The sequence below is a fragment of the Eurosta solidaginis genome, chromosome 1, assembly GCF_040869045.1.
Source record: "Eurosta solidaginis isolate ZX-2024a chromosome 1, ASM4086904v1, whole genome shotgun sequence".
Classification (NCBI taxonomy): Eukaryota; Metazoa; Arthropoda; class Insecta; order Diptera; family Tephritidae; genus Eurosta; species Eurosta solidaginis.
In genome coordinates this window covers 142,903,114-142,921,788 of record NC_090319.1, presented here as the reverse complement: position 1 = coordinate 142,921,788, position 18,675 = coordinate 142,903,114, and the positions used below count along the sequence as shown (strand labels likewise).

At 39.8% G+C, this 18,675-nt stretch overlaps 1 long non-coding RNA gene across 2 annotated transcripts; it reads left to right on the top strand.

Annotated features, from left to right (window-relative positions):
* The first annotated feature begins 9,488 nt into the window (after positions 1 to 9,488).
* On the top strand, positions 9,489 to 15,340 carry LOC137238509 (uncharacterized). 2 transcript variants are annotated; one of them, XR_010949208.1, is made up of 7 exons: positions 9,489 to 9,617; positions 9,675 to 10,014; positions 10,068 to 10,358; positions 10,424 to 10,566; positions 10,624 to 10,774; positions 13,958 to 14,335; positions 14,393 to 15,340. It is a non-coding gene; the product is annotated as an uncharacterized lncRNA (long non-coding RNA). The 2 variants fall into 2 exon arrangements; XR_010949207.1 differs by having other exon boundaries at positions 10,414 to 10,566.
* Positions 15,341 to 18,675: the final 3,335 nt, after the last annotated feature.

Genomic DNA, 18,675 nt, shown 5'->3' with positions numbered 1-18,675 from the left:
CGCAATGATCGGGTACCCGAAATAAAGGCGTTCAGCGACTGGATTTTCAAACTCGCGGAAGCAGCAAGCAAAGTAGTTCCACCATGTACTTCAAAAAAAAGTGCCTCGATTAATATGCATACACAATCAGTGCAAAAACCTGCTCATTGCAAGGCAATATGTTTCGCATGCAAGAGTGACAACCACAAAATTCAGAATTGCGACGATTTTAAAAAGTTGACCATAGAACGCAAGTGGGACGTGGTAAAGCAAAATAAATTATGCCGTCAATGTCTTAATGGCCACCGCCGCAAATGCACCTTTAATAGACAGTGTGGCATTGACAATTGCAAATCAAAGCACCATGCGCTGCTGCATAAAAATACGCCTCCAGTACCTATCGTTTCACTCGCCGTTCCGTCATCAACGTCGCCAACAACAAATAAGCAGTTGGTGAATACACATACAGATATCGATGAAGGGGTTTCATGTTGTTTCCGCATTATTCCTGTGCGCGTATATTCCAAAAACAAATGCATACAGACATGTCTTTTCAGACGAAGGATCCTCCGTTACTTTAATGGAACGCAGCATTTATGATTCGCTCAATCTGTGCGTGGAACCAGAAACGCTATGCCTTCGCTGAACGGGTGAAAATACGCGGGACGAAAACGACTCGATGAGAACGTCGATAGAAATATCGAATGCATATGACGGTGCTAAATACAGTATAGACGAAGTGCATACTGTCCAACAACTTGGTTTGCCCAGCCAGTCACTAAATATGGAAAAAATCGTGCAAATGTACCCATAATTACGCGAGCTTCCAATCAAATCCTACAAAAACGTAAAACCAACTATCCTTATTGGAACTAACTGTTGGAAGCTGGCCTTGCCAACGAAAATCAGATAAGGGAATTGGCTGGAACCGATTGCCACCAAGTGTCGCTTAGGGTGGGTCATACAAGGAACCATCGCTTCCTACCCCGGTACGCACCATTTAAATATACATCTGTGCGATTGCAAAAAAAAATATGAAAGCCTGCATGAAGAGGTGAAAGATTATTTCAACCTCGAAAACTCACAAAAAAAGAATTTGATGTCGCCCGAAGATTGGAGAGCGCTTCATATATTGAATTTCACTTGCCGTCAAGATGGTCCGCATTATGAAGTAGGTTTATTATGGAAGCAAGACGTTGGAAAGCTACCTGATAGCTACGACAACGCACTTAAACGTTTTTCATGTATGCAGAGGAAATTAGCCAAAGATGCAAGCCTGCGAAAAAGTATGCAAGAAAGGATAAACAATTTGCTGGCCAAGGGGTACGCAAAAAAGCTATCGCCAGAAGTAATACACACCCCAATGGATCGTGTGTGGTATTTGCCTATTTTTATTGCTCTCAATCCAAATAAGCCCGGAAAAGTGCGCCTTGTTTGGGACGCGGTTGCAAACTCCAAGGGAATCGCTCTCAATGATTTAGTTGCCTTTAGAACCGGAGAAGTGGCGATTTGCGGGGACATAGCTGAAATGTTCCATCAGATAAAAGTCAGAGATGCCGACATGCACGCCCAACGCTTTCTATGCAGTGACAATCAAGAGGAGCTGAAGAATCCGGACGTATACGTAATGAAAGCATTAACATCCGGCATTAGTTGCGCGCCATGCACCGCACACTACGTTCGCGACGTAAATGCCAGGAAGTATGAGGAGACAGCGCCACGGGCGGTCGAGTCAATACAGAAGTTCCACTATGTGGATGATTTCATTGACAGCGTAGATACGGAAGAAGAAGCTGTGCAACTCGCTACACAGGTCAAAAGTATTCACGCTAACGCCGGATTTCATATTCGAAACTGGACGTCGAACTCGCCCTTTGTGCTTAGAGAACTCGGGGAAGAAGCTGCTGACGCTCAAAGTCCAAAGGGGATGGGTCACACAGAAAAAGTATTAGGGCTTTTTTGGGACCCAAACAACGATGTTTTTAAATTCATTTGCAGATTTTCGAAAATGCGGCGCGACATCTTGCAAAACGAGATAGTACCGACAAAGAGGGAAGTGCTCCAAACTTTGATGTCAATTTTCGATCCCCTCGGCTTCCTAGCGAACTACACAATTGGGTTAAAGATATTGCTGCAAGAAGTATGCCGGTCCTTCGTTGGCTGTGATGACCCCCTGCCTCCTCAGATCAATAGCCAATGGTGTCTTTGGAAGACGTTGTTGCCAGCAATATCAAACACGACGATTCCACCACTAACGAAATCTACGCTCAATCAACTACACACATTCGTAGACGCCGGCGAATACGCGTACTCAGCCGTTTGTTATATACGAACTCAGCTCGATAACAAATTCGAAACCATGATTGTTGCCGCCAAGTCAAAGGTGGCTCCATTGAAACCAGTGTCGATACCGAGGCTAGAATTGCAAGCGGCAGTAATTGGGGAAAGGTTGGCAACTTCTGTCACTACCGCTACGAGAGTGCCATTACACGCTCGGTTCTGGTGGTCAGATTCGAAAACGGTTCTACAGCGGTTACGCATGTACCCTAGAAATTTCAAACAATACGTCATGCATCGCATAGGCGAAGTTCTCGAAACAACGGACGCCACTGAATGGCGCTGGGTACCTACGAAATTGAACCCAGCTGATCTCGCTACAAAGTTCACTGTGCATCAGAGCTCCGAGGTTTGGCTATATGGACCAAAGTTTCTAGCCCTTGATCAGTCAGAGTGACCAGTATGTAAAGACCTGGGCATGGCTGAACACACCGAGTTGCGTCATTGCGTTTTACATACCACCAAATATACTCCACTTAGTCCCGTCCTCGACGTAGAAAAATTCTCAAGTTGGCCACGTTTATATCGCGTAATGGCGACGGTACTCACGTTCGTAAGGAAGCTGAAAGCGACTATCAATAAAGTTGTCGTACCCTCCGTTGACTATGAGACAATTCAGGACGCCAAAAGGCTGCTTATAAGCGAAGCGCAACTGAGTGAATACTTCCCTGAAATACAAACACTCAAGTCTGGTAAGATGATCGAAAAAGACAGTAAACTAATATCTTTAAATATTTACATAGATGAGGACAACATACTCAGAACACGAGGCAGAGCCGAAAGTTTGGGGTCGGGTAACGTTATCATTCTACCTACTGAGCACCACGTCACGGTCCTAATAGTTAATCACTATCATCAGAAAAACCATCACTTGTTTCACGAAACCACGATTAACTCCATTCGAGAAAAGTACTACGTTCCTCGGCTTCGCGTACTCTACCGAAAAGTAAGACAATCGTGTCAGCGCTGTAAGAACGATGGCGCTAAACCAAACCCTCAACAAATGGCACCGCTACCAGCTGCACGCTTGGCGAGCTTCGAACGCCCATTCACTTTCGTCGGTATAGATCTATTTGGTCCAATGTACGTATCAGTTGGAAGGCATCGAGAAAAAAGATGGGGTGTTATATTTACGTGTTTGACGGTTCGGGCTGTCCACTTAGAGGTCGCACACAGTTTGGATGTAGCCTCATGCATATTGTCTATTCAAAATTTTATCGCCAGACCAGGAAAGCCCCGCGAAATTTATACAGATAATGGTACTAATTTTAAGGCGACAGAAAAGGCCCTAAGGTTAGAGACAACAGTAATTGAAAATGCGCAAGCAAAGTACGACGACATTAAGTGGCGATTCAACCCACCTGCAGTGCCACATATGGGGGGTGCTTGGGAGAGATTAGTGCGCTCAGTAAAAGTAGTACTTAATGCCATCTACCCGTCTTTCAAATTCAATGATGAAACTCTTAGGAGCGCATTATGTGAAGTCGAGCTCATTATAAACTCTCGTCCGCTCACGTTCGTGTCACTTGATAGTGCGGATGACGATGCACTTACCCCAAATCACTTGTTATTGGGATCGACAGATGGTCATAAGCCCGTTTTCGACGAAAGTCATGATTTACGACAGCGCTGGCATAAAACTCAAGAGTTCGCTAATAAGTTATGGCAGAGGTGGATGAAGGAATATGTTCCGATCTTACAGCGAAGAGCGAAATGGTTCAACAAGTGTTTAACAGCTGCAGTCGGAGATGTCGTCGTCAATGCAGATGGAACTCTACCGCGGAACTTCTGGCCGAAAGGTATAATCACCGCCATAATAAAAGCGAAGGATGGTCAAGTACGTCGTGCGGTTATTAAAACGCAAAACACTACAATCCAACGGCCTATAACTAAGGTGGCCATATTAGACGTCAACACTGTGAGCAAGCCTCATCAAGGTCAACTCGTTTGCTAGGGGGAGAATGTTGCCGCTAAATACGAATATGTTTTCAGTTAGTACGCATTATTACTTCCCTGTAATTTATCTTCAACATTGATATACATATGTATATATATTGTATATAGCAATTCAGCTACTTGTATACATATGTTTGCATGTATGTAATATTATTACCGTTCGCTTATGGAAATTTTAGCTCAGCTGTATATAAGACCATAACGGTCCTTACTAAATTCTTTTTGAGTTCACAGAAATAGTCGAAGAGACGAGAAGTTCACAAATATTTTTAAAAGCGCGACGTGTAATTAGTTAAAATACGTAAATTACTATACGTGAATAAATTGTTAAATCGTCTCAACGTAACAAGTATTAACATTCTATTTTGCATGAAATTGCATTTTGTAAGCATTTGTACAAAAGTAAAAAAAGTTCAAAAAGCTCAAACGCAGAAAATAACTCAATGTCACTCATTTTGACTTCTTCTTAGTAAAAGGCTGCAAATAAGCGAAATTACACTAAATTCGTTACAATTGGTGTCAGAAGGGAAATTGTTGAATAAATTCCGAAGATTTCGGATACGACTTGGACATGGCAAAGTTAAGCGAATTAAGGATCCAGCAACTGAAAAAGGAGTTGGAGAACCGGGGATTGAATATAACTGGCAATAAGATCGAACTTCAAGCACGGCTACGACAGGTAATGGAGTTGGGAGGAATTAATGTGGACGAGTATGTCTTTTATCCTGATGTGGAAGAGTCAGCGACTTAAATGGAGGAGAAGATAGATACTCCGAATCCATTGGTAATTGTTGAAACTAACGCGATACTAACAGTGTTGAAGCAAATGTCGTCACAAATATCAACCGAAATGTCATCTGAACTGGAAGAACCGAAGAGAGCAGTGTTTTTTAACACGCGTAAATACGGTTACGTTTACGGGTAAAAAAAAAAACGGCCATCGACAGTTGCGCATAGCCATATAAAAATTTGGCAGCACTGCCCCGCAAATGTCAAAATGCCACAAAAACTTGGCAGAACTGTATACGTATACATATTTTTTTGGTTTATTTATGATTTTTAATTGAAAATGGAGGCACTAAGAAAAGTTCTTGAGTAATACAACAACTTCATACATTCGGTCATTAATTATATAAATCTTTTTCAGAATTCCGAAAGTATGTTGCGCGTTATCAATGAAGTTCTAGACATAGCTGAGTTAGCCGACGAGGTAACTTCATCCAGTTCAGATGAAGACTCTGGTAGCGAGGGCGACGCGCCTGGAAGATGTCAAAATTTTGTTGAAACTATTGATGCAATGAGCGAAAAAGATTTTAAGTCCCCCATGAGAATCAAGCGAGGCACTGCGGATTTCTTAATAGGTAATTTGCTGAAATGCATATCACTTCGCGAAGTCTAATGAAAATCTTAAATTACAGAAAGATACTCTCAGAGCCTTTCAGGGCCAAATGTTGTGTTTATATTTACGTGTGGTATATTAGCAACACAGTTACCTTTCGTCAACTTGGTAACTTATTTGGAGTGACGAAATCAACGGCAAGGCAAGTTGTTCGACGCGTTACTTCATGGCTTATTACCATAAGTCACAAGTACATCAAATGGCCACAAGGGCCGGAAATATCAAGGAACTGCTACAAGTTTTACGAAAAACGACAAATACCCAACGTAATTGGGGCAATAGACTGCACACATATAGCCATAAAAGCGCCTAAGTTGGGAAAGGAAAACTATTTTGATAGAAAGCAAAATTACAGTTTAGTTTTGCAAGCGGCTGTAGATGCAGACAAAAAGTTTATAGATATTTACTGTGGTGAACCAGGCTCTTTACATGACAGTCGTGTTCTTAGAAGATCCTTGCTTTTCGCACATGCTGAACAAAGCTATGAGGAAATGTTTCCGAATTCAACTTTTTTACTTGGAGATTCGGCATATTTTAGTACAAAGTGGTTAGTGCCTCCATATAAAGACAATGGACACCTCACGGAACTTCAGAGAAGTTTTAATCAGCGGGATTCACAAACGCGTGTGACAGTAGAAAACACTTTCGGTTTGTTCAAAACACGGTTCCTACGATTGCTAAAGTTTACAGAGCATACTGATATAAATGCAGTCACGAATTTGTAGTATTTGTGTTATGCATAACATATGCATAATAAAAGACGATATTGGTGAAGAAGAAAATGTAGAGCAAGTGGGCTTAAATTTTGGGTTTGAAATAGTTGATTTTGGTAGTTCACACCTAAGTCGCCGAGATGAATTATTTAACTATCTTTACCAAAATAACTAGTCCTTTCAATCAGCGGCGGATAAAGTACATATTTTTAAAAAAATGTACTGCTCATTAGTTCTAATTATCACAGAACAAATAAAAACTTTGTTCATATTGAATCACATTGAATGCATATGAGGACTTGTTGCTCATCGACTTTTCTTTTGGAGTAGCGCATCTTTTACACATGGCAACTCTATCAATTCAATTATTTGACATGTGGATTTGGCACAACTTACCCATTGTTTACTATTTATAGAGGGTTGGATTTTATATAGGGTGCCACGATTTTCAAACTTTTGTTGATTTGTAGGGGTAGAGGGGTCCTAAAAATCACAAAATTATCATCCGCAGCTCTAGGAAACTCTTAGTTTATGAAATATAAGCTTTTTAATTTCCAAATTTAGTAAAATTTCAACTTAAGTCCGGCACTTAAAATTCGAGTCGCACATGTCGATAGCGGTATCAAGAGACGCGTATTTGCGTCAAGATTCAGAATCCGAAAGCAGAAACTATATTTTGTATCTCGTTAAAAGTTATTCGCGGAAAACACGTCGGTACTATTGTCGCTTTTTTCGTTGTTGCTATTAAACAAACGAAAACAAATGAAGGTGGTGAATAGTGTTGCCAGCTCCGCAGCAATATCTTTTTATCTCGGTAGAACATGATAAGGTGGTGGCACGTCGACATAAATGCAAACAAACATACACTATCAATGTATTTTGTTTTTGTAAAACACTTAATAATTTGTAGTCTAATATTATTTGGTGTGCTGCGCACCCGGACTTGGCATGGCGTAGCCCAGGGTTATTTTTTATAAGCGCGGCCGAAGGCCGCATATGCAGAAAGGTATTCTACGGAGAATTACCGTTGGAATCAGCATAAAAATCTCTATAAAGTCCGATTTTTTATTTATTTTTTTTTTTTGACAAATGTATGTATTCTTTCCAATGTTCCAATTAAATACATTAATTTCAAATTATTCAGAGAATTACAAAACAAAATACATTGATAGTGTATGTTTGTTTGCATTTATGTCGACGTGCCACCACCTTATAATGTTCTACCAAGATCATGGTACAATTCCCTGCAAAAATCGTGTGACCAAAAACGCACACAGCCACACGAATTTTTGACAGGGTTGACGATTTGGAATGAAAAATTCTCCAAATGAAATAGCATGTTGACAAATTTAGCTTTCCCACAATGTATCGTGCTCTCTCGCACCTATTATTTTTATAGCGATAGCAAAATACGTAATTTTTGCGTGCAAAAAAATCCGCCATTTCTAATTCAGCAGAGACAGCAAAACATTTGGTGGTCGAAATTTTTTTTCAATTTTGAGAGTTTTAAATGGAATATCTCCGGAAAGATTTAAAATTAAGAGGGAGTTCTCCAGATCACAAATATATATATTTTAAAGTGCGCAAACTTATAATTTAAAAGTTATTTGGTGTTAAAGTTTGCAAATTTCTATACAAATTTTATATGTGTATACGTATATATATGTGGCAGCACAGCTTTGTAATATCATAAATAAAATATATATATATATACATGTGCATGTTGCTACAAAAGCGCGATTGATTTAATAAAAACATTTATAATAAGTGAAAACAATGCAAAAATGAAATGTGAAATATACAAAAATGCAATTTAAGTTTATCGTTGCCAATTTATATAGATATGTATGTGGATTAAGGTTTTGAAAGATGTGTAAATTGTAATTTAAAGTGCTATAGAAATTTGCTAAATTTGCAAACTTTAACAACAAATAACTTTTAAATTATAAGTTTTCGCACTTTAAAATATATATATTTGTGATCGGGAGAACTCCCTCTTTCATTTGATTCCAAGTTTTACCCCGAACTCGGGGGGTGCTATTCTAACATTTTCCCAAAGAATTCACAATTACATAGCACCATGCCGCGAACTATGATAAAAGGTGGTGTGTGGAGAAACACTGAGGTAAGCATTTGACGCGACTGGTTACTCTTGGCCGTTTATTAACTAAATTGATAACTTTCAGGATGAAATCCTCAAAGCAGATGTAATGAAATATGGCAAAAACCAGTGGTCACGTATTGCATCACTGCTGCACCGCAAATCTGCCAAGCAATGTAAGGCACGCTGGTACGAATGGCTTGATCCTAGCATAAATAAGACAGAATAGTCACGGGAAGAGGATTTGCATTTTGCCAAATTAATGGCAACACAATGGCGTACAATTGCGCCGATTATTTCAGAGGGTTAACTGGCACCAATTGTTCACACCAAATTGTTAGGTACAGGATTCGCCACGGCTAGGTGAGGTTGGCAATCACAACCCCTTGAATCATTTTGGTCGGCAGGTATGCCGCGGATATATTCTTGGCACTTGTTATTGATGGCTTTTATATGCCACAAACACAACCTGGACAGACGCCAATGCTCAGTCAACCACCCAAGCCGGGTCAACCCCCAATACCCCCAACCCGGACACGTCCGGGTTATAATGTATGCTAATACAACTAATAATTTACAAATTTGCTGATGATTATTTTTGTGTTATTTTCTTTAGCAACCACCTGCACCTGTTACTGGTAAATATCAAGAGCCGCAACAGTATGATCAAGCCCAACGCCGTTTAGATCCCGATCAGATGCCAAATCCGATAAGGGTCATCATTCAAAATCAAAATAGCGCTGGTGGTGCTTTTATTACTAATGAACAGGGTTTATTACCACCATTGGTGACCACAAAATATGTGGTAGAAGATCAGGGTAACTCTTCGCCACGTTACGTTAGGTACCGATAATCGAAATTAATGTTTTGATTGGCAATTACATTGATCTTTCTTCTTTGCAGGTCGTCATTGTATTACATACCTGCAACAGCTGATTTATTAAAAACAACAGCTTTATCCATTACACTTACCGTCTCACCAATGGCACGCACGGTTGAGGTGAATATGAGCCACCCATTGTAAATTTTGGTGAATTGGATGCAATTAGATGTAATCGTTGCAAGGCTCAATAGCAACTTGTAGATGCTGGTCGTCGTTTCCAATGTCTAATGTGTAAAGTAACAAGAGATGGTAAAAAAAATTTTTCACTTTTACTTGTGTTCATTGATCCATATTTTTTCTCAACAGTGCCAACTGCATATTTCCAACATTTGGGCCATACCGGACAGCGTGTCGATAAATATGAACGTCCTGAACTTGTATTGGGTACATGAGTATTTGTGAAAAAAATTGTTGGGTACCGATAGCTCTCATGGTAAACCTCAACTCATATCCAACATCAATGCCTCGCATTCAATTGCGGCACTGTACGCACTACATTGGGTTCACGTAGTATGGACAAGCATATTGTTGATTCCAGTGGTAAGGCCACAATTTCAAATGATGGGACAACCATTATGAAACTATTGGATATTGTGAATCCAGCCGTAAAACTCTAGTAGACATCGCCAAATTTCAAAATGCTGAGGTAGGTTTTTTGTTATATTAGAATGTGTAGAATAAAAATGTTTCTCTTATCAGGTCGGCGATGGCACCACTTCAGTAGTATTTTAAGCATGTGAAATCTTAAAACAAGTTAAGCCAGATGTTGAGGAACGCGTGCATGCAGGTATCATAATTAAAGCTATACGTAAAGCATTACAATTATGCATGCTAAAATATGACATGGCTGTACATGTCGAAGCACCAATAAAAGGAGCAACGAAGTGCTTTATTGGAAAAATGATTTGCCACAGAAATGTCCTCCAATATCCAAGAGTATCAGAAAATTGTTGATGCTGAATGGCGTATTCTGTAGAATAAACTAGCTAAGTAAGGCACCAATGTTGTGTTTTCTAAATTACCAATTGGTGATGTTGCTACACAGTATTTTGCAGATCGTGATATGTTCTGTGCTGTTCATGTACCAGAAGAAGACTGGAAACGTAGAATGAAAGCTTGTGGTGGTGCTGTTATGACTACAGCTAATGATATTAATTCAAGTGTTTTGGGTCAATGTGATTGCTTTGAAGAACGTCAGGTTGGTGGTGAACGTTTCAACATTTTTCAAGGTTTGACATTAATTTCATTTTTATAGTTTATAATTATTTAAAGGTTGCGTTAATGCTAGAACAAGTACATTGATTTTACGTGGCAGTGTTGAACAATTTTTGGAAGAAACTGAGCTTCGTTACATGATGCTATAATGCTTGTGCGGCGTACAATTAAACATGATTCTGTTGTTGCTGGTAAGTCAAAATACAAATTGAAAGAAATGTCCAATCTTAGGGCCTCATTCTCTATTACGAAACGAACTTTCGATGCGGATCAGAGACGAATCGCTAGTGTATTTGCACTATGTTAAACAATGGCAACTTATCACTTGACAATTACTTTTGCCTTCCTGTTAGTTAGAAAGGTAAAGCCCGAACGAAAATGATAGAGAATACCATTGCTAGACGAAATCGTTTGGAGGCGAATCGTTCGTCTGAGCTATCGTTCGCAATACAGAATGAAGCCTTTAAATTGTTAAGTAATATAATGAAAAGATTGTGTCCAAATACCCCCCAGCGGGTTAGGGGGTCAGAATTTACGCGCGGTAGGTATGCCTGTCGTAAGAGGCGACTAAAATACCAGATTCAAGCGGCTGTGTAGCGCAACCCTTCAGGTTGCCAGCTCAATATATAGCTTCTCCAAACCCAATTGTCAACCTCACCTATCCGCGGCGAATCCTGTTTCACTAACAGACGAGGATCTGGGGGAAGGGGGGGGGGGGGGTAGGGAGGGATGGCCTGAAGGTTTAATGTGGCCACATATATCGTTCCCGAGATGGTGGGGCTAGCACTTTAATGGTGCTGTGTTACCGGAGCGTACCGGATCTGTATCCGGCTAAAGGACCATCACATCGATAACACTCCCCAAAGCCTTCGGGGAGCAACCTTATCGCTACAAAAATAACAACAACATTGTGTCCAAATCCCGAAAAAAAAACTATAAAATTTGTGTCAGTGAAATGATAATTATTGCTTTTGGTTGTTAGTTTTGAGGCATCGTCATCGAGTTCCTTCTGATCGTATATGCCGGTTCTTTTGCATTCTTTTACATGCATAAAGTGCCGTTGAAGCCTTCCTCACCCTCTCCTCCACGTTGAGCTTCCATGACAGCTTACTGTCTAGGATCATTCCTAGATATTTTGTGCAAGGTTTCGCCCGTAGGGTCGCCCCTCCTAACTTAGGCCTGGTCCAATTAGGGACCTTGTACCTCTTTGTAAACAAGACCATATGCAACGTCATCTGCGTAGACCGTAAGTTTTTCTGGTCCCTCGTAGAATCCCCTAAGCAGTTGGTTAATGACCAGCGTCCACAGCAGAGGTGATATCACCCCTCCCTGCGGAGTGCCCCTGTACAATCACCATTGCGATGTAATCTTACTGCAGTTTAACATGCAGTCGATCCATCTGGGTAAGGCTGGATGTACTTTAACGTAATTAAGACCATCAAATTTGGAACTCGCTCCCTTCTAGACTTAGGCTTATAAGCAATGCTCTGCTCTTCAATAAAGAATTAACAAGTTTCTATAATAACCTAGACAATTAAAATACTGATTTCTTCTAACAAATGTACTCTATCATTCGTTTATTTTATTTATTTACTATTTATTAAATATATTATTTATTGTAACCTTTTCTTAGCCATAGTCATTAGCTTTAAGTTTCAAGTTTAAATTGTTCCTATTTTAAGCCTTTTACCGACTAGCACTGTAAAATAATTTTTGCCAAATTGTTGTGCTGGGATGAATTGCCTAATAAATACAATACATACAATAATCGCCCATTTAGAAAGCCCCGGCAATGCTTAAGAAGACTTCTAGAGCATATTCCTTATATTCCACGGCTTTTTCTATGCTTATTACCACCCTATGCAATGCGGTGTCTATTGACTTGCCTTTGGTGTACGCCTGTTGTATTGTAGAGAGCAGCTTTTCATCCACGTTGGACTTTATGTACACATCTATCAGCCTCTCAAAGGTTTTGAGCAGAAATTATGTTAAGCTGTTGGGTTTATAATCTTTGGGATACACGTGACCGATCTTCCCCGCCTTTGGTGGGAAAGGTACACGAGCAGTTCTCCAAGAGTGCGGTACATGATTCAGTTTATGCACCCATCGAATATTATTTTAAGCCATCCCACGACCGCCCTACTTGAAAATTGTAGCATGGCCGGACATGTACCATCTGAGCCCGGCGATTTCACCACCACTACGTCCTCAGTAGTGTAATTAGGCAGCTTATATGAATGCAGCTGTTTCCTTACCATTACTACAGCTCGCACCCGTCCTTTCGTTTGCTCATAGTAAACGTCAAATCCGCGCGCGCTAAGTCCAGAAACCTTTCCTCCCGATGGAAGCCACGGCTCCTGGATCAGCGCGTTAGGAGGAGTTCGCTCGACGCCACTTTACTGTGTTGGAGGTTTATCTGTAGGACTCGCAGCACCATTGGGCTGCTTTTCCCCCAGCACCTTCATCGTGACGTCGTTGTCCTCCCCTAGCCCTTTTGGTTTAGAGTGTTCGAAGTCCCCTTCAGCCTCTTATACCTGTTGTGCCGGGTGTTCCTCTGTGCGACTCACAGCACCATCTGGCTGTTTGTCCCCTTCTAACACATTCGGGGTGACGGGGGCTACCTCCACCTGTCTTTTTTCCTTTAGGCTTTTGAGGTCCTTTTCGACTTCGCCCACGTCCAGCGTGTTAGGACTTTAATACCCGCGACTTCTTTTCCTGAGTCACATATAAATTTTGCCTGTACCTAAGGACATTTTTCCAAGCTGCGCGTACAATATATCCTCCGCCTGCTTGTTTATTTGGAAGATGTATAACTGACCTTCCTCCGTAGGCCGAGATACAGTAAGTACCTTCCAATCCTGTGTCGGTATGTTCGGGTGTTTTAGGGTGTAAGACAGTCGGTAGGGTAATGCCATATGGTCGATATTTGGCGCGGTCATGTTTTAAATAAGGACACCGATGATTTGGTTGGTGACAATATCAGGTTTCGCGAGGCGACAAAACTGGAGAGATTGGGGAGATAGCTGTTTATTTTATTACAAAGCTCATCGATGTAGGAAACAATAGCATAGGCGTAGAAGCAATAGTGACTCCTGGTGGTAAAGGTAGCTATTGATATGTAGAAGTTAAGCAGAAGTTTGAATATGAGTTTTTTTAAGTTATAGCAAAAAAACGTTGAGGATTTTTAATATCTTACCAGGTACCTTCGTACATGTTTCTAAGAATGAAGAATAAAACCTATTCAAACTCAATTTTCACCAGGACAAAGCCGCTGAGACTTCGCTATACTTTAACATACAATACGTTAACCCATTTTAGCACAACTATCATTTTTTGATTTTATTAAATTTTATAAAATGTTTCTTCCTCTACAGTTCTATTTCGGTATTGGATGGTAAATATGGCTTTCGCATTTTCTCCATCAATAACTGTGAAAAGGTGGAAGAAATCTATGCGTGTAAATCTCACATATTATCTTGGTCGAGCATTTCTTCAATAGATCTTTAGTGGTGATGGTGACAGCAGAGAAACCCAACTGTTTACAAATGTTACACTTCAAAAAGAATCAAAATATTGCGTCTACGGCTCAAATACCCACAGTATATGAATGAATCGATTGCACCTTATTGTCTGCCTAACGGATAGTATACATATTCATCAAATCGAAAATATTGCACCAAACGAACTGGGTCTGAATACTGAAACAGTACACATATTCAAAATCGATGAGGAGGCTGTGATGATGGTACAGGGTGAGTTGTTGAATAACACGAAAACCACTTTAAACCATCTATATATTTGCATTACAGCTAAAGCTTTACAAACAGCAAAAATTGCTGGCGCCAAGCAATTGGAAAAGGCAGTGAAGCGTTCATCACACTGTACGGATGGTGTAAAGTTAGAAACTGCTGTTGTTGTTGCCACCGACACAACGGTCATCTCTACTTCGCCGTGTAGCGGCTCGTCCGACTATCTATCGAAGACAGTATAATCATATCTTTTGCCAACACAGGTTAGCGATGTGCTTGCAAAGGAAAAGATTTCAATTGGAAAACAAAAACCAATTAAGAGAGTTTATTTATTATTAAAGTATTTACTTTTCTTTATATCAACAGTATTAATTTAAGTTGCAATATCAGGTACATATATAATAAGGGATTTGATACGATTGCTGTCGGAATTAGATTTGAAACCAATCAATACTCCTGCTAAGGGCTGCAGAATTATTGCGTGAATAATTAGATTTAGAACAATAATAAGTCTGACTTAATTACAAGTCGTACATTTTAAGGTTCATCAATTACGACAGCAATCGGATTCCACGACACCTTTGAATATTCTTGATCTGAAAAAAGAGTAAACCTAATCTGAATTTCTACTAAGCTTTAAGTTGTAGATTATTCAAATAATTGGAGTTTTTTCTAAAGCTTAAAATTATTTTCTGCTCGCTTAGAAAAGATTTCAATTGGAAAACAAAAACCAATTAAGAGTTTATGTTATTATTAAAGTACTTACTTTTCTTTATATCAATTGTATTAATTTAAGTTGCAATATCACGTACATATATAATAAGGGATGTGATACGATTGCTATCGGAATTAGATTTGAAACCAATCAATACTCCTGCTAAGGGTTGCAGAATTATTGCTTGAATGATTAGATTTAGAACAATAATAAGTCTGACTCAATTACAATTCGTACATTTTTAAGTTCATCAATTACGACAGCAATCGGATTCCACGACACCTTTGAATATTCTTGATCCGAAAAAAGAGTAAATCTAATCTGAATTGCTACTAAGCTTTAAGTTGTAGATTATTTAAATAATTGGAGTATTTTCTGAAGCTTAAGATTATTTTCTGCTCGCTTTAAAAAGATTTCAATTGGAAAACAAAAACCAATTAAACTAGTTTATTTATTATAAAAATACTTACTTTTCTTTATATCAACTGTATCAATTTAAGTTGCAAATTCATGTACATATGTATATAATAAGGTATGACGTGATCCTATTGCTGTCGGAATTAGACTTGAAACCAATCAATACTGCTAAGAGTTGCAGAATTATTGCTTGAATTGAATATTCTTGATCTGAAAAAGGAGTAAACCTAATCTGAATTTCTACTAAGCTTTAAGTTGTAGATTATTCAAATAATTGAAGTTTTTTCTAAAGCTTAAAATTATTTTCTGCTCGCTTAGAAAAGATTTCAATTGGAAAACAAAAACCAATTAAGCGAGTTTATTTATTATTAAAGTACTTACTTCTTTTTTATATAAACTGTATTAATATAAGTTCCAATTTCATGTACATATATAATAATAATGAAAATAATAAATATTGAAAATTCAATTTTTTTGGTTCATATTTTATTCATATGGCTGCTACAGGTAAGTAAATCTGCAGGTAAAATGCATGTTATATGGCGGTTATATAAATGGTAAAACCGCAGTAAAATTGACTGTCAAATGACTCGAAAATGTAGAGTGAAATGACGGAGAATATGCCCGCTAGTTGACGAGCATTGCGACGTGTGTGAGCAGCACAGCACTATGCCCACATCCTATAAGTGGGAGCGGAATGCACAAGCACATAAATAGGTACGAAATGGGGAAAAAATGTAAAAAATCTACTCTTGCTAGTGCAAACGTGACTAAAATTTAACAAGGGCCGTGACGGCACAATGACGGTCAAATGACTAGCCAAATGACGTGGAGCGTTTTTGCAGGGTTACCAGGTAGAAGCATTAGCGAAAATGCAACCCTCCCGTGTATTTTCCCTACAAGGCAGGTATCCGTTCCCTAATCGATTACTTAATCGTCACCAATAACTTGTTCACCAATTATCGTCTTAATGACTTTTACATTGCTGTCGTGAAAAAGGTAACGCATGCGCTCTCTCAAAATAGTGTACGTGTGACTCGCTTTCTCGCTCTTACCTATTGTGTTTTCGACATTCCTTCTCGCTCGATGTTATTTACATTTTTAAGTGACTTCATCAGTTATGTTTTCGTTATCGCTAACCAAAACATATGCAACAACAACAACACGGGTAACTGGCCTATCGGTTACCCGTATCGGTTACCTTCTGTCAAATCGCTTTTTCTATGAATGAAACGCGTCCTTTATGTTCAGATAATATTTAATTATAAATTATTCATATGTACAATGTTTTTTTACAATTTAAATTATTGCCTTATTACTCTAGCGAACTTTACATATGTGAATTTTTATATTTATAAACTATATAAATATATTAACGTCTATTCATAGTCGTGCCCTTTCCGAAACCTTGTTTTGAAGTTCTTGTTTTTCCTGCGCTGGTAGTGTTGCTCATCAGTTTGCAGTCATATTAGTTTGGTAGGTATAGTAACATCAGACGTAGGGAAATTAGGAAGGATGTCAGGAGTATCACCAGTGTAATAGATTGAATTATTTTAAATGTAAACTAGATGGCAACCTTAAGTTACCAAATGCATACTTCACCACAAATGCATCTCTGTTTAGTTGTCCTTTGCTCACCCCATTTCTTTCTTCTTTGTTCCGTCATTCGCATATTCCGTTACGTTGAGCGGTATAAATTGATCTACAAAATTCCGTCATTGGAAAATTACCACGCGTAGCGAACGGACGGAGAAAGATACTGGGGTAAGTAATGTGTCTAATTTATTGTCAACTTGAATGTTACATAACCTTTTTTACACAGAAATAAACTTGAATATGCTTGAATAAGCTGGAATAAGCTTGAATATACGAATTTGAACATAGTTTCGATCTTCTGGCAATTCATGTTCATCCCAAATCCGAATTATTTGCTACGCGACATCTTTATTTCCCGATCTATTGGATAACACATAAATTGCCTGTGTATGTATGTGCAGAGGTCACCGGTACGCCGAAGTCCGCGCCTTCAGCCAGAAGGCAACAAAATGAAGAGTGCCGCCACTACTAAAGTTGAGACTGTATCGTCTAAGTCAAATGCTATGTCTAAATTAAATGCACCGACTGCACAATCAAATGTGACACAATCTAGTACTCAAAGTATATCGGTAAGCGCGCCCCTACATAGCGCCCCACTAGATGTGCCAAGTAATATGTCGTTGAATCAGTCATGTGTACTAGCCGCCGGAACTTCGATTGTCGTGCCCAGTGTACCCGTAAATGTCTCGTCATGTAATACGTCATCACATGCGTCGTGTACTCCACCTATCAGTACACCGTTTGTAGTGCCGTCATGTGTCCAGACAAATATGTCAAGTTTTTCCAACAAAATGCCATCCAGTGCGCCGCCGTCCACTGCTACTATGTCGCCACCTAGTGCTCCCACAAGCGCGCCGCCATATAACGCTCAGCCAACCAGTATATTTGCCGCCATGCCAACAACAAGTACATCACATATGAATGTTAATATTTTTGAACCAAGTCCTAGCCCGATTTACCAGGTAAGCGAACTTTCCTCTAATTATAATAATGCCCATGTCAGTGTTGGTCCGGGTATCACCACCCCGGTCATAGTCGACGTACATAAGATCGTCTCCTTGTCTGACGCTACCACCTCTGCCAACGTCAACGCCGCCGCCTCTGCTGATGGAAACGCTGCCAGCTCTGCCAACATATACGCCGCCGCCTCTGCCAATAGAAACGCTGCCAGCTCTGCCAACATCAACGCCGCCGCCTCTGCCATTGCTAGCGCTGTTACCAACGTCAACGCCGCCACCTCTGTTAATGGAAACACTGCCACTTCTGTTAACGCTAACATTGCTTCATTTGTCAACTCCAATGCCGCCGCCGGATCCGTAGAATCCTCTGCCAACGTCTCTGCGCCGTGGAACGCCAGCAGTGCCGCTACAGCAGTGTGCACAAATACGTATAATGCATCGCAAGTTAATATTCTTTTAGCAATGCAACAACAATTTTCTAGATTGGAGCTGCAACTTAGGCAAGCAGAAGTTAAAATCGCAGATACCGAACGCCAACGTACAGTAGCAGCATCATCACATTTAATGCCACCAGCCACGTCTCCTGTTAGGTTAAATACATATACGCATCACCATTGTGTCGTGACGCCGGCTGCGCAGGTAGCCACTCCAACGCA